Below are 17,394 nucleotides of genomic sequence, written 5' to 3'. Positions count from 1 at the left end.
TAACAATTAATTAAGTCAGGCTGGCAAAGACTGGAATATGTAGTAGCAGCAATTGTGGGAGAAAAAAAGAAAGAAAGTATTCCACATTACTGCCTTGGAGGCACATGCAAAAACACAGGTAGGCTGTTAATTGAGGAAATTAAATCCAGAAACTGGAGTGTTAAATGAAGAAATATTTTAAAAGCTCAATCAAAGTTATGAGAGATAGTGTGGTGTAGGAGATAAGGAACATTAACTAGGAGCTAGGAATATCTGTTTTAAAGTCCAGCCTATGCTACATATTACCTGTGTGATCATTGACATAGGTCTATTTCATGATAACAATGATTTCCTATATGCATGTGTGACTAGTCACACAAACACACAGAAACTCTCAAAGTATAACCTACAAATGAAGGGTAACCTGTAAAAAAAGTAAACAGATATTGACATAAGCAAATCCTATTTTCAAATATATTTCTGATAGTTTATAATTCAAGTCCATATTTCTAACCCATTGCTTTTGTTTTACTACCTTGTGTGAAATTTATAAACACATGTAAGTTGACGACTTGTTTCTTGAAAAACTCCATTCTCAGTCTGATGGTGGCATTACATGGATTTGATTGTCTTTAGCTCTCATAAGGCTGCTGAAAAGTTAAACCTCACATAAGTTTTTTTTTTCTGGGTTCTGGTTTGATTTTATTAGACATAAAGAGCTTAAGAATGGAGTGAGTTATGCAATGATGGGAAAGTGGGCTGGAGAAGGTTTAAATGGGACTATCTCTTAAGCAGGAGTGTAGGGGTATCCTTCAATGCTAAGGCAGGGGAGGAGAGGAATAGGAGAAAAATGGGAGGGAGGAGAGGCAGGATGGGGTCAAACTCAAAGGGGACAGGCATCAGGCAGAAAGCTAGTAGGAGAGGGCTCAGAAAGGAGCTTCCTGGGAACTTCGAGCGGCCATCCGGAGGCCCGTTTCAGTTGCTCATAGGTGACAAACATCACTACGTTCCAGGAGTTCAAGCGGAGGAAGGAAGGCATGAACCCTTTGTAAACCTCACATAAGTTAAAAATATTTTTAAATAGCATATTTATTTATAAGAAAATTCAGAAAGTTTTTCTTTTTTGTATCCTGCAGAATAAGACAACTTTCTTGGATAAATTCCATGATGAAATTGTTATGTCATTCCTTTAGAACAAATTAAATCTGATTGGATGAAGAGATATTGTACCTAAGCCAGAGGCCAGGTGTCTCATCTTATTACTTGAACATTTTCCCCAGGATTGTTGAAAATCTGTATGAAGAAATATTTGGTTCATAGAAGGCAAGATTTCCATTTTGAGGATTTTGCAGAATACAAATTGAAGTTGCTGTATAAAATAATGTCTAGGATTTGATTTGGGTAAGTCTATACCCAGAGTTAGATGTTAAGGCCATAAAAACACTGCCAGGAAGCTTCTGAAGTCTCTATTTCATTCCTGTCCTCTGGAGAACTCCTGTGTATTAATATTACTTCAGCAGAGGAAGACAAAATCACATTTCAATGCTGCATCACATTGTCGGGTTTTTTTTATTTTTTTAAATTTTTTTTGTCTCTAAGCCATCTAATGCAGAGTGCTCCATTCTCACCTAGGAAGAAATGCCATTTCAAACTGACAAAATAGCATGATGTGGATATATGTTTTCACCATTTTGGGAAGCTTTAAAATTGACCAACTCTAAATATAATCATGCTAAAAAATAGTTGAGGTTCTATTTTACTGTGCAGAAATATGAGCTCCCTAAAAATGGAAGCTGTACCAACACTCTGCTTCCTCCTTGTCAGATTGTCTTGCTTATCAATTCTAACACTTCTTTGAACTCTCTTTCAATTCTCTTTTCTAACCTTATAAACTCTCCTGTCTTTTTTTTTCTATCAGCTACATTCTCTTTTCATAACTATATCCCTACTTAGATCAAGAGGCAGCATAGGATAAAACAGGGCTGACAGAGGACCAGCTATGCAGTCAGTAAGATCTGGGTTCAACAGCTCCTTCTACCACATATTACCTGTGTGGCCCTAGGCAAGTCACTCGGTCTCCAGAGTAGTTGCTGACCTGCATAAAAAGAGTGGATTTCTTCACCAAGAGTTTTCTAAACTAATGAAATCACAAATTCAGAATACTCAATTCTCCCTCCCTTGAGAAATCAAAATTTTAGATTGAACCATACCTACAAGTTGTTTAATAACTATTATCATGATCTTGGAGATCAACAAACTACTTTCCCTTCCTTTTGAACTCTTGCTCCTAACAGAACAACACAGACCAATTAACAAGAAAGTAGAAGAGTCAGACATCATTCAACAACAACAACAACAACAACAACAAACAATAATATTGTGTGTTCACTATGTACCAGGCACTAGAGATACAGCAACAACAACAAAAAACTAAGGCTTGGTTTTTTTTAGTTAGTTTGTTTTTGCCAGGCAATGGGGTTAAGTGACTTGCCCAGGGTCACACAGCTAGTAAGTGTTATGTGTCTGAGGCTGAATTTGAACTCAGGTCCTCCTGAATCCAGGGCCAGTGCTCTATCTACTACTCCATCTAGCTGCCCCAAAAAATTAAGTCTTTGGCCTCAAGATAAGATTTTTTACCATATAAAATAAGCTGTAGAAAATATAAGATGGGCTATTTTGGTAGTGTATTTTATAAGTAGCAGCAATAAATATTTACATTTGAAGCACAATCAAATCATTGAAAATAAGAACACATATATTTAGTGATTATGAAGAATATTTAAATAAAATGCATTTTATCCTCTCAATATAGGTATGGTAATTACTACTGTCTCCATTTTACTGATGGGGAACTGGGCAGAATATAGCACAGGAAGCATTTCCCAACCTCTCAATACTGACATTTTTAATTATTTCCTATTTTCCTGTCTTTACTTATCTGTACATATTTTTGTTTGCTTGATGTCTGCTACATTAGATTGTCAGTTTCTTGAGGGGCAGGTACTATCTTTTCTACCTCCCTTCCCCCCCCCTCCCCACAACCTCTTTCTCACTCTCTCTCACTCTATATTCTCAGCACTTAGCACAGGGCCTGGTACATAATATGCAGTTAAATGTTTATTGACTAACTGACTAAAATAGTGAAATAAGCCCAGCCTTTCTGATTATAGGAAATGTTTTTTTTTCTTCTTCTTGAGTACAATCACAGTTCTTCTGCCACACAGTGCCACAGCATGAAAGGAAGAACTTAATTAATTCAATTCAACAAGCAATTGTTGAGTATCTCCTATGGGCAAGCCACTGTAATTAGGGGCAGTAGGTGGTGCAGTGGATAGAGCACTAGCCCTGAAGTTAGGAGTACCTGAGTTCAAATCTGGCCTCAGACCAAACACTTGACACTTACTAGCTGTGTGACCCTGGGCAAGTCACTTAACCCAAATTGCTTAAAAAAAAAAAAAGACAATCTAATTAATGGTCAATCAAGGTACAAAGAAAAATTGTCCTTGACCTCAAAGAGCTCAGTATCATAGATTTGGAGCCCAAACTAACCTCAAAGGTCATCTAATTCCATTTTTAAACTTTATAGATAAGGAAATCAAAGTCCAGAGAAGTGAAATGACTTGCCCAACGTCACAAAGTTAGAGTGACAGGGCATGTATTTGAATATAGGTCCTTTAACTCAAGAGCCAATGCAATTCCCCTTATCACATGCCACCTTGATACATTTTATCTTATGATGGTGACACAAGAGCAAGCAACTTAACTTGCCTAGGGCTCACTTTTCTCCATTGAAAAAATGGAGGGGATAGAGTAAGAGATTAATAGATTCAATAATGTTCTATGATAATCTCAGTCTTTAGGAAGTTATGTGAGGTTTAAAACTTAAAATCTATTGTGTTTCTTTGAAAATGACTATCACTTATTTCAGGGCTGTTATCTCCTTTAAAATATTGTTGGTTTAAAGTAAATATGCCATCTGTTTTTAATAGTAGTTGAAACAATTAACCCTCTTTAAAAATTATAAATCCAGAATACTAAGACCAAAAAGGCTAACTAAAAAGACACCTAGGAAGTAGAATTTCCTTTTACTTTACTGTGTGAAAAAAAAATTGAGAAATTAGAAGTTCTAGTACCAATCAAACTCTTTGGGGTATTGAAACAAGCATATAGTCACATAAAGTCCAAAACAGGTTCCTCCATTCTAACCCTAAAATATATGTCCACAGAGGGATTTTCTATTAACTATAAAATAACAATGACTCAACAAGTGAGAAAGGATCAGTGAGTTAAGGGAAGCTTTTTGAAAATTATCCCCATCTTCCAGTTCAGCTGGTTCTCCCCACCAAGAATTGATTCCCCCCACCTCATTCAATAGGAGGGGTGTTGTGATGGTATATAGTTGTGGTCACATTATTCCAAGAATAAAGTGACTGGGAAGGTTAAGTAAAGACAGATGTTCAGAAATAGGAGCAATAATCCGGGCATGAAAGACTTTAGCCAGTCTCTATCAATAAAATAAGAGTAACAATTCTAGGACATTATTGCCTAGGGACTCGGAGTTGAAAAGCACAATTTAATAAACACCAGGTTACTATTGAAGGCAATTTATGAGAAGCAAGCTACAGATCTATACTCAATGGCATAAAGACCAGTATTGAGAAATAAAGAACTGCTTTAGACAGCCAGTAATTCATCATATCCTTTACTGTAAGAAAGTACTAATCACACTTTTGGTTAAAAAAAAAAAGAATCAAGCACTAATCTTTGAGTAACTAGTAATTGAAAAGACAAAAATTTCCCAACATCAAACATTAGTAAATGATCATTTTAAAAAATGGGAATATGGTAATGGGGGAAAAACACAAAAAGCAATATAAAAAATACTAATCAATTTTCTCTTTTCATAAGAAAGGTACTGGAGATATGTATTTATAAAAAGGTATAGGTAGAGCAACTCTTAATTTAAAGGAACAATCAATCCACCAGAACAGGGAGTGCTAGCTAATGGGAATATGCACAAAATGAATGTGAATCAAAGAGGTCTGATCCCTTAGAGGGGAAAGTGATATTCACTTGCTTCAGTAGAGAAAGATTGGTTGGCTCAGATTACTGATCTGAATCTGACCAGATCAACAGGGATTGAAAGATAACTGAATGACTGCCAGAGGGGGAAAAAAAATCAGAATATCGTAATACCTTGCCACAACAGACAATATAATCACGTTGCCTGACTGAGGTCAGCACCTCCAGAAGTTGCTGGGATTGCAATGTAGTCTTTTCTTTCTCATATTGTAGGATCCTGGTAATACTAGGTCCCGAAAAGATATGCTGCCAATTATTTTTTTCAAAAATATGTCCTTGGCTGTAGCATGTATCTTCCAACAGGTTAGTCAGAGGGCTGGTGCTACTTTTCTGGGAAACCTTCTAGGTCAGTGGTCTCCAAAGTGAGGTATATGTACGCCAAGGGATACATGGAATAATATAATTGAGGTTTGAGGAAGAAGTTGAAATATTTCTGTATATTTATTTTAATTTAAAAATAATGAGAAAGAACTTAAGCTTAATTCATGTTTACTTTACATCTATATCTGTATAACATACTTTGCATATGTGTAGTGGTTTTTATTTGGTTTTGTGTATTACCTTTCTTTTTATCCCTGGTGCTTAGCAATCAATAATATTTTTGGCCACATATTGTATTCTGTGAACTGTACTAAATACTGAGGATAAAATAAAAAATCAAAAGACAACCATTGACCTCAAGAAGTCTAATAGGAGAGATAATATGCAAACTCTATTAAAAACAAATATATGCAAGATAAATTAGAGATAATCCAATTATTGAAGACAGTGGAATTAAGGAAGATAAACAAAGGTTTCTTATAGTCTTGAAGGAAGGGGAAGCTAGGAGGCAGAGTTGAGGAAGGAAGACTTCTAGATATTGCAGGACAGCATTTGAAAATTACTGTAGAATGGAAATGAAGTGTTTAGTGTCAGGATCAATGAGGAAGCAAGTGTCACTGATTGCAGAGTAAAAGGATAATGAGAGGAAATGTAAGTTGTCAGAAAACTGGAAAGGTAGGAAGGTGCCAGTTTCTGGGGCATAAAAAGCCAAACAGAACATTTGATATTTTATCCTCGTGGAAACAGGGATCCATTGGACTTGATTAAAAGTGGCAGTGACATAGTCAGATCTCCACTTTGACTGTTTTCAGTTGACCAATTTGGCAGTTAAGTAAAAATTGAGTAAGGAAAGAAAGGGGTGGGAAGAAAATCAGTAGATTCCTGCTATGTCCAGATGTTAGTAGATGAGAGCTTCTACTAGAGTGTTGGCATTAGAAGAAATATTATGAAGGTGTTAAAGACAGGAATCAGCAGCTGATTGGATATAAGGAGAGAGAGAGAATGAGAAACCAAAAACGACACTTAAATTACCAGACCTCGTGACTGGGAGGATGGTGGTATTCCCTAGAGCAACAGAAAAGTTAGGAAGAGGGGAGGGTTTGAGGATAGTACCTAAAACAAAGTATGAAATTAATAAGTGCCTATTGCATGTTTAATTTGCATTTTGTCACTGGAGCCCTTTTTCAGCAATTTGTTAGGTAGTTACATCTCATATATAGTGCAAGAAGTAAGCTAAGGAAGAATAGGAGTTCCAGTGTGTGTGTGTGTGTGTGTGTGTGTGTGTGTGTGTGTGTGTGTGTGTGTGTGTGTGTGTGTGTTTATGTGTTTATTCCCTCTTTAAAGAAATTCCAATGAGAGTGAGGTTCTAGCATTGCCTGACATCTCCATACTTTTCTTTCCATTGTAAAATTTCTTTGTGTGCCTCTTTTAAGTAAGAAAATATTCCCCATTCTACCTCTCCCTTCCCTCTTTTCCTCTGCATTCCCCTTTCACTCCACCTTCCTCCTCTTTTTTTGTGGGGAGACTATCCCAACAAAATCAAATTACACCCATGGCCTCTGTCTGTGTAAACTCCCTCTTAATCTCCTTAATAATGATAAAGTTATTGGAAGTTATATGTATCATCTTCACACATGAAAGAATGAATGCAGCTTAGCTTTACTGATTTATGATTATTCTTTGATGTCTACATTTTTATGCTTCTCATGGGTTTTCTGTTTGAATGTTAAATTTTCTACTTTGTACTGACTAGTCTTTTCATCAGGAATGCTTAAAAGTACTCTATTTCATTAAATATCCATTTTTCCATTAAGGTTTGCACTTATTCTTGTGAGGTAGGTGATTTTTGATTATAATTCTACGTTCTTTGCCTTCCAGGACATCATATTCCAAGCCCTTTTCTCCTTTAGAATGGAAGTAATGAAATCTTGTGTGATACTGACTGTGGCTGCTCAATATTTTAATTGTTTTTTTCTGGCTGCTTGAAATATATTCTTTTTTGACTTGGAAGCTCTGGAATTTAGCTATAATATTCCTGGGGTTGTCATTTTGGGAGTCCTTCCAGGAAGTTTTCAGTGGATTCTTTTGATTTATGTTTTACCCTCTAAATCTAAGATATCAAGGTAGTTTTCCTTGATAATTTTTTGAAATATCATGTCTAGGCTCTTTCTTTGATAATGGCTTTCAAGTAATTGAATAATTTTTAATATACCTCCCTCAATCTATTTTCCAGGTCAATTGTTTTTCTGATAAGATATTTCTTGTTTGTTGTTTGTTGTTTTTTTTTTTTTTGCTTTCATTTTTGACTGTGTTCTATTGTTCCTTGAAGTCTCATGGAATCATTTGCTTCCATCTGCCCAAGTCTAATTTTTAAGGAATTATTTTCTTCAGTGAAATTTTGTACTTCTTTTTCAATTTGGTCAATTCTGCTTTTTAAGGAGTTATTTTTTCAGTGGGCTTTTGCACCTCTTTTGCCATTAGATTAATTCTTTTTTTTTAGGTGCTATTTTCTTCAGTATTTTTCTGCCTTTTTTGAAAATAAAAGCTGTTTATTATCTTTTTGTAATTTTCTTGAATTACTCATTTATTTCCCCAATTTTTCTTCTACCACTCATATTTTTAACTCTTCCAGAAATTCTTATTGGGTTTGTTTCCAACGATCACTTTTCTTTGAGGCTTTTTTGGTAGCTGTTTTCACATTGTTATCTTCTTCTCTTTTAGATCTTGGTTTTCCCTGCCACTGCAGTAGCTTTTTACTGTCAAATACATTTTTGTGGTTTGCTCATTTTTTCCAGCTTCTTTATTAACTTTAAACTTTATATTAAAGTTAAATTCTTCTCACCTAGGGCTGAGAAGGTGCTATCTCAATCTTCAGGCTTTTTTGAGTTACTTTTTTCAGAAATTCTGAGGGTCTGCAAGTTTTTAATTCTTCCAAGGTGGTGTGATCCTGGGAGACGTAGTGTCACTGCTCTCCTGGACTGCACTCTAGTCTTCAGCCAGGAAAGTTCTCTGGCCTGGAGCCACAAGTACTAGAGCTCCTCTCTGCCTTGATACTCTGACCATGACTCCTATTCCCTTGTGACTGACCACCAGCACTCCTCTCCACCATGGAAGTGGGACCCAGAACTGAGTATGAGCAGTAGAATTGCCAATCAGCACTAGCTGTACCCAGTGTAAACAAAATGTTCCCTGTAATCTCTTTCTGAGCAGTTTTCCACCCCCTTGGCTGAGAGCTCCTGAAGCTACTATTTCTGCTATGGCCACTATTGCTAATGCCCTGCATGTGGACTACAGACAAAACTCTGCGAGAATTCCATTCCAGTATTTCAGACGTCTCTTCCCCCTTAAATTTTCTTAAACTAGAAAAAAAATCTTACCCTGACTCTGATTTTTTGTTGGTTCTGCTTTCCAAAATTTGATCTTAAAGTGTTGGAGGGGAGAGTTCAGCTGGGTAGCTACTGCTAATCTGCCATTTTGACTCTGTCCTGGGCATATTAACTTCTTAGCAGTTTGGCAATGACCTTACATTAAAAGGGTATTGGTTAAATTAATATTTTAAGAGAGTTAAAGAACATCTGATCCATAGCACCCTCAGAATCCTTTCCACTTATCTTCTAACCTTTCTGTGGTGAATTCATATTTTCATCTGCTTTATTGGATACCAGAATTAGATATTATTCTGATGTCAGCCTGTCTGTGATGTCTGTGATCTCTCTCTCCATCTTTTAGCTAGGCTGGTCCTAGGATAGAAGACACAGTCTGTTCTAAGGTCTTACTCAAAACAATGCAGCTTGGGAGGCCAAATTATCATTACCATTATCATCAGCAGTAAAATATGAGAGGTAATGATGGGCTACAGACATACATGCCGTTACTTTAGATATCACTTATCTCTGTAATTCAGTTTCCTCCTAGGAAAGAAGAAAGACCAGAGAGATATACACGTAAGTGCCAACAAAGTGAAACATCACAAAATAGCCTTTGTATCTTGAGATTATACATTTGAGCAGATTCTTCATCCTTGAACTTCTTAATCTCAAAAAGTGGGGGGCTAGAGAGAATGCTGTTTAGGTTTACCAACTTCATAATAAGTGCATTTGCCATGTATAGGTGCATAAAGAAATAAGGAGATTTTATTAATCCATAACAAATCCAATCAATGCCTTCCTAGATAACTCTAAATGCATTATAAAAGAATGGGCATGGTATGACATAACTGTTTTCACCTGGGATGCTAAATTTCAGAGTGACTTAAATTTCATTGTGCTTAATGAAATGTTTATGCGATTTACATATGCTGTAATTCCTTTTAACAGAGACTATATTTAGTTATGTGTTGATTTACATGCCTTTTTTTTCTCCACGGAGCTGGGGGGAGAAGATGAAAGAAAACTACATTTGTGTATTGGATAGTATAAAGATAGAATGAAATAAAATCATTTGTATATTTTTTTAAAGTTCTAAATTTATACTTCAGACTCAAATTAACTATGTTGAGTCTCATCTTTTTATGTATATGCATATTTCAGCATAGCCATATGCAGAGAAATTTTAGATAGATATGTATATGTGCACATATAATGTATGTACGTATAACCATGAACACATATAAAATCATGTTTGTACAGTAGGAGAAAAATGGAAGCTTTAGCCCTGGATCAATTGCTAACCACCTGTGTGGCCTTAGACAAGTCATCTGACTTCTCTAGGTCTGAGTTTTCCTATCTTTAAAATGAGAGAATAAGCCAGAGGTTCTCTAATGTCAAAAATACCACTTGTTACCAAGAACGAGTTAGAAATAATCCTCTTTTTTGCTTAAAACAATGAGAAATCAATCTCCAATATCAGATACAAACACAACTCTACCTTTCTTCCCTCTCTAGTTCAGAACAAAATTGTTAAATCTAATTACAAATATATATATATATATATATATATATATATATATATATATATATATATACACACACACACATGCAAATATATATGCATATATATGTATCTGTGTGTGCGCGCGTGTGTGTGTGTGTGTGTGTATGTGTGTAATATACTTCCTGAACCCAACCCTTCTAAGAATGTATTTTAGTCCTATACCCTTTGCAAGCCCCCATCCTTTTCATTTGGATGACCTTCCTCTCTGATATTCCAATGTCAAGAAATAACTTTATTTGCCCTTTCCCTCCTCAGATCTTTGTTCTAGTATACCTCTGTCTGATCACCATTCGTAGCATCTTATACTCATTCTAGTTTTTATTCCTGAATGATCCTCAGAAAAGTTGGGACTTCTAAGGAAAAACTTGTTCTTACATATATATTACATCTAGTCAACATTTAGCCTATTCCTACTATATGAAATTGTTTATTGTGGTTCATTTTCTTTGACTTGTTGCATTTACATGGGAAAGGTTCTAATCACCTGTAGCTTTCCCTGAAGGAATGATTAAAAAATTGCCTACTCAGCTCCTGCCTAGATCCCCTGCCTGCTGCTCCTTTGTGGAGAGCAGAAGACTGGGGCAGAGCTGGCACCACTGTGACCAATATCCAGCTCATGGGTACACCAGGGGTTGGAAAGACCACACTAGGTAAAGAACTTGCATCAAGAACAGAACTGACATACATTAATGTGGGCAATTTAGAACAAGAAGGACAGTTAAGTGATGGCTTTGATGAAGAATATGAATGTCCCATTTTGGATGAAGACAGAGTAGTTGATGAATTAGAAAATAAAATAAAAGAAGTTGGAGTTATTGTTGATTACCATGGCTGTGACTTCTTCCCTGAACAATGGTTTCCTATAGTTTTTGTGCTTCAAACAGATAATTCTGTATTATACTCAAGACTTGAAAAGAGAGGATACAGTATAAAGAAACTACAGGACAATATTCAGTGTGAAATTTTCTAAATTCTTAATGAAGAAGCCATGGCCTACTACCACCATGAAATAGTACACTGGCTGCCAAGCAAGAACTAGAGAATAATTTAGATAGATAATGAAGTGGATTGAGCAGTGGATAAAAGATAACAATTGAAACTTGAGGGCAAAGCTTTAACCTTTCGAGGTTTTCCACATGATGGTTAAAGATTTTCTTGATGATTTCTCCTTCTTTGTGCAGTAGAAATTAAGACAACATATGCCACATTTTCCTAACCAGGCTTGTGTTATGGAAGTAGCAGGTGGGTGATATATAAAGTTGAGTTATGACTAAATTATTTTTTTTCTCCATGAGAAAGCTGAAAACTCTTACATACAATGAATGAGATATTAAGGGCTTTTTAAGTTTAGGGATATTCAGCATTCTCATTTATAAATAAGAATAAGCAAATTTGAGAAAAAAGGTGAAAATCTTGAAATGAAAAGGAAAATGAAGGCTAGAAAGAACTGCTGACTTAGAAATAAAAGAGTCTAAGGATAATGCTATAAACATTACATTGTGTTGAAAAAAAAACAACAACAAAGAAAAAAAAAGAAAAAAAAAAAAGAAAAATTTGCCTGCCTAATTGAAATCCAACTTAGGGAGGATAAGGCTTAGCTTTTCAGGATATGTTATCTTGAAGTTTTAGGCAGATTTCTTTTTCTTTTCAATATATCATCATAATTCAGCATTTTCATTTATTTCTGGTTATTAATAAGTACTCTCATGTGATTTATGCTGCTTACACCTTGATGTACAGATTCCCTCTTCTGAAGTAATTATAAGACTCCTAAAATCCAAGTTCCAGAACATCATCATTATATTTCTAGGTAAGTTGAATTTGAAATTCTTCTGTAATAGTATAGTTTGGATTGCTTTCATTCATATTATCTCTAGAAACACACACACGCACACACACACACACACACACACACACACACACACACACTTTTTTCCTGACATATCTAAGAAAATTTCTCATTAAAAAGGATTTTTATGCTATTATTTCTATCTTTTATTTTTCTGGGAAGCCAATAAGTTTTACAAGATAATTTATCTGTTCAAGGGTCATTGCTTTGCTTCATGGGGGAAAGTGTTCTTTCAATTTAGCTATTTGTTTGTTTTTCCAGACAGATACACACACACACACACACACACACACACACACACACATGCACATATACATACACATATATGCCTTTCTGTAATTTTTAACCTTTCTCTCCATTCTTTTTTTTAAAAGTAGTCAATACTTTATTGAAATTTCTAAAGATCTGTGATAGTCTATTCTTTTGTTTATATTTTAAGTTTTCCTTTAAAACCTCTAATTTCCCCCTTTTTATTTCTTCTAATTATTTTATTAATATTACGTACTGTGCTAAGTATTCTGGCTAAAGCTACTTATGGGGTGCATCTAATATAATTTCAATATTGTTCCTTTATTCAGATTGCTTCTTATTTTTTTTAACCCATAACACTTATCCATTACATTTAAACCTCATTTTTGTTTACCTATTTCTTTTTAGTTTTACTGATAATTTTTCTTCAAGGATTCCCTACATTCTTTTTTTTTTCAATTTATTTCCCCATTTCTTACTTTTTTTTCTTTTTCTTTTACTTTATTTAGTATATTTCTTTTTCTGGTGATAAATACAGATGGTCCTTCTTACCAGAAGTTTATCCCAAACCAGAAAAAAAAATCACTATATAAATTTGTAGACAGACACATATGAAGATCAAAGGAAAATTTAGTGGTAGAAAAAGAAATATTGTTTTCCATTCAATCCATTTCTCCCCATCATGGTGCTAAGAGCTTATGTTTCACTACTTATTTTATTTTATTTTTCTAGGAAGGATATAATATTCCTTTGTGCATTTTTTTCATTTGATTTTTGCTTTAAAAGTAATATAAACAATGTAAGCAACTTGTCCTTTAAGAGCTATCAATTTAACCTAATGTATTTGTTCAGCCTGCTATCATACTATTTTTAACAGGAATTTTTTTTTTCTGGTGGGCTGATCTTACTGTCTTGTATACTGTTTCTTTTTATTGCTAACTAAATGCCTTTCTTAAACAATTCTTCTTGGTTGTATGTTTGTCCTCTCACTTATCCACATCATAAACTGCCTTTATTTCCTAACTGAGTTCCAGACTTCTACAATACTCTTTTTTTTTTTTTGTGGGGCGGTGAGGGCAATTGGGGTTAAGTGACTTACCAAGAGTCACACATTTAGTAAGTGTTCTGTGTTTGAAATCACATTTGAACTCAGGTCCTCCTGACTTCAGGGCCACTGCGCCACCTAGCTGCCCCTTTACAATATACTCTCACATGGATGTTTTGTAGCATTCTAATTCGAAAAGAAACTTCTCCTCAGTAGCTAGTGGACTTGGAATCAGGAGTGCCTAAGTTCTTACCCCTTCTCTCACAATTAATAGTTTTGTGGACAACAACTCACTTACTTTCTCCACCTCAATTTTCTTTTCTGTGAAATGAAGATGATTAAAAAAAAAAGTTGCTCTAGCTGCCTCATATAGTTTTTGAGAGCCAAAAAAGGAGATCGTGTTTGTAAAGGACTTTGTATACTTTAAAGCATTGTGTGTATGATTTATTGTTTTGAGAAGCCATTCTATATATGTTAAAAGATCTTCCAAAACTTAATTCATTGACTTTTTTAAAAAAATTATGTTTCAAGGTAAAGTGATAGAAAGGGAATACCATAAATATTTTGCATTTTATTTCAATAAGCATGTGAGATCAAGAGATACTCATAAGTAAAGTAATGGCTAGTAAATCTATAATTAGTTAGATCTATAGTTGGTAGAATCCATTAATACTCTGACGTCTACCTAAAGGAATTCTCAGAGGAATATATGAGACAAAGCTCTGCCGTTGGTCCTGTCCTGATTAATAACAAACAAAACAAAATCTTTTAAAAAGATACAAATTATTTTGATTTCAAAACAAATGCAAAGATGACACAATGCTGGCAAGTAATTACAGTAATATACAGATTACAGACCATACAGAAATCAAAGAAGATTTCCATAAGAAGGGAAAATGGAATTTAGAGGTTTTAGTTGACTTTATTTTTCATTAATGTTTTAGTCTGATATTTGTCATGTTGTGTAGGTGACCCTAGGTTCTCAAAGATTATGCCAATTCAGTGCAAACTTTAGCTGATTCTGATATGGTACAAAGGAATCACATTCAAGTACATGGACTAGTTGACTTCTGGGAGCCAAAATGGAAAAATAAGGGGTAAATCACTGTAATTCTCCTATATTCACCTCCAAAACCCCCCCAAAAATTGTGCTGCAAAAATCCTGAAACAGAAGAACCAGAAAAAACAATCTTTTAGCCCAAGAAACTTAGATCAGTAAGAAAGGTCCATTTCAATCAGATGAAAGGGGAACCCAGTCTGTGACAGGAAGCCTCCCAGCAAGCCAGCAGCAAGCCCCACATTAGCAAACCAGTGGGAGATCCTAAGCCCCAGTGTGGTGGAATGGACAAACACCAACATCAGGAACCCCAAGTGTCTTAGATAGACAAGGGAAATGGCAGCTCTGAGAACCACCAGATGCTTCAGTGTAAGCCCCTCCCAAACAGGTATCTTCCAGCATGATAAGAAAGGAGGCCAGGCTCCCACATCCTTAAGCACAGCACAGGTGAAACAGGCATCTCCAGTGACTAGACCTCCATGTGTTTTAGTGCTAATGTTTTAGTCTGATCTGGGGAAACTCAGAAACAAATCTGGTCTCAGCACACCCAGACACCACCACTAGGACCCCAGCTTAGCGCTGGGTAAGCTTCCAGACCCTTATGGCCTCCAGCAGCATCAGCCACCCACCATCCAAACCCCTTAGCACAGCACCAGACATGATAGTCCCCCAGGGCCTCAGGGCAACATCAGTACAGCACCAGATAAGCAACCAGGGCCTGTAGCTGGCACAAAAAGCCTGATACAGTGCCCCTGCCACCCCAGATGCAGAGCTCAAATTTAAAAGAAAGGAAAAATGCCAAAAAAAGATGAGTGAAAAAACAGCAAACAAAACAATCTGACCATAGAAAATTATTATGGTGACTGGAAAAACTAAGACAGACTCAGAAGAGGGCAACAATGTCAAAACACCGATAGGCAAAAGCTCAAAGAAAAATGGGAAGTTGTCTCAAGCACAGAAAGAACTCAAGGAAGCGCTCAAAAAGAAGCTTAAAAATCATAGACAAGAAGTAGAAGAAAAATGGGAAAAGACATGAGAGTGGTGCAGAGAATTATGAAAAGAGTCAACAGCTTGGAAAACTACTTAAAAAGTAGAATTGGACAAATGGACAAGGAGATACAAAAATGCATTGAATTAAACAACACCTTAAAGAGTACAATTGGCCAAATTTTTCATTCATTGAAAGTACAAAAGCTAACTGAAGAAAACAACTCCTTAGAAGTTAGAATTGGGCAAGTAGAAGCTAATGAAGTTATAAGACATAAAGAAGGAATCAAACAAATTAAGAAGAAAGAAAAAATGGAAGAAAATGTAGAATAGCTCTTGTGAAAAACAACTTACCTGGAAAATAAATTCAAGAGAGGCAATAGCAGAATCATTAGACCACCTTAAAGCCATAGTCAAAAGAGAGACCTGGACAGCATCTTTCAGGAAATTATCAATGAAAACTGCCCTGATATACTGGAACCAGAGGACAAAATAAGCATTGAAAGAATCCATCAACAACCTCATGAAAGAGGTCCCAAAATAAAACCTCCAAGGAATATGATAGCCAAATTTCAGGACTATCAAGTCAAGGAAAACACACTACAAATGGCTAGAAAAAAAAACAGTTAAAATATCAGGGTATCACAATCGGGATTACACAGGACTTGGCAGCTGCAATATTAAAGAATCTGCAATCATAGAACATGATATTCTAGAAGGCAAAGGAACTAGTACTAGAATCAAGAATCATTTACCCAGAAAAAGTAAACTCAACACATCAAGGGAAAAATGGTCATTCAGTGAAATAAAAAGATTTCAAGCTTTCATAAGGAGATCAGAACTAAACAAAAAATTTGATGTCCAATATCATACCCCAAGAGAAATATAAGCAGGTAAAAAGGGAAAAGAAAATGTAATGGCTTCAATAGAGCTAAACTATTTGTACCCTTACACAGAAAGATGATACTTATAATTCTTAAAAAATATCACTAATAGTACAACTAGAAGGAATATACATAGATAGAGGGTATGGGCATAAGATGGATTTGAGGGAATGACATAAAAATAATTAAGGGATGAGAAATAAAAGTACACAATGCAGAAGGAAGGGAGAGGTAGAATGGGGTAAATTATTTCAAATGAAGAGGTGCAAAAAAGGGGACGATCAGAGGGTGGATGATGAACATCACCTGAACTTCTCACTCTTATCAGTATTGGCTCAAAGAGGGAATCATATACACAGTCAGTTAAATCTAGAAATACATCATACCTGACAGGGAAGTAGAAGGGATGGAAATCAAGTAAAAGTGGGATAGAAACTGACGTAAGGGAGGGACAAGCAGGGAAGGTGGTAGACAGAAGCAAAATACTAGTGAGAAGGGAAAGGTTGAAAGGAGAGAGAGGCAGACAGGAGAAAGAACAGGATGGAGAGAAATACATAAGTAGTTATCATAACTGTGAATGTGAATGGGATGAACTCTCCCATAAAATGGAAGCAGATAGCGGAGTGGATCAAAAGAATTCTACAATATGTTACTTACAAGAAGCACAGACACATACACACACACACACAAAGTAAAGGTAAGGAGATGGAGCAGAATCTACTGTGCTTCAGCTGAAATAGAAAAAAAAACAGGTCTAGAAATCCTGATCTCAGAAAAAGGAAAAGTAAAAATAGACCTAATTAAAAGAGATAAGGTAGGAAACTAAATCATGCTAAACGATACTGTAGACAATGAAGGAATATCAATAATAAACATGTATGCACCAAGTGTTTTAGTATCCATATTCTTTTTTTGTTTTTGTTTTTGGCCAGGCAATGGGGTTAAGTGACTTGCCCAGGGTCACGCAGCTAGTAAGTTGAAAATGTCTGAGGCTGCATTTGAACTCAGG

General features: G+C 35.6%; 1 protein-coding gene and 1 pseudogene across 3 annotated transcripts in view; one reads left to right on the top strand and one right to left on the bottom strand.

The window, feature by feature from the left end:
- Positions 1 to 17,394, bottom strand: part of TECRL (trans-2,3-enoyl-CoA reductase like) — a 192,607-nt gene that overhangs the window by 151,812 nt on the left and 23,401 nt on the right. The gene's annotated exons all lie outside the window — the stretch shown is intronic.
- LOC110217437 (adenylate kinase isoenzyme 6 pseudogene) lies at positions 851 to 11,411 on the top strand (annotated as a pseudogene).

This window comes from Phascolarctos cinereus, unplaced genomic scaffold, assembly GCF_003287225.1.
Source record: "Phascolarctos cinereus isolate Bilbo 61053 unplaced genomic scaffold, phaCin_HiC Scaffold_9;HRSCAF=440, whole genome shotgun sequence".
Lineage (NCBI taxonomy): Eukaryota > Metazoa > Chordata > Mammalia > Diprotodontia > Phascolarctidae > Phascolarctos > Phascolarctos cinereus.
The sequence above is the reverse complement of the archived record's forward strand: the minus strand, read 5'-3'. Positions and strand labels throughout refer to the sequence as shown.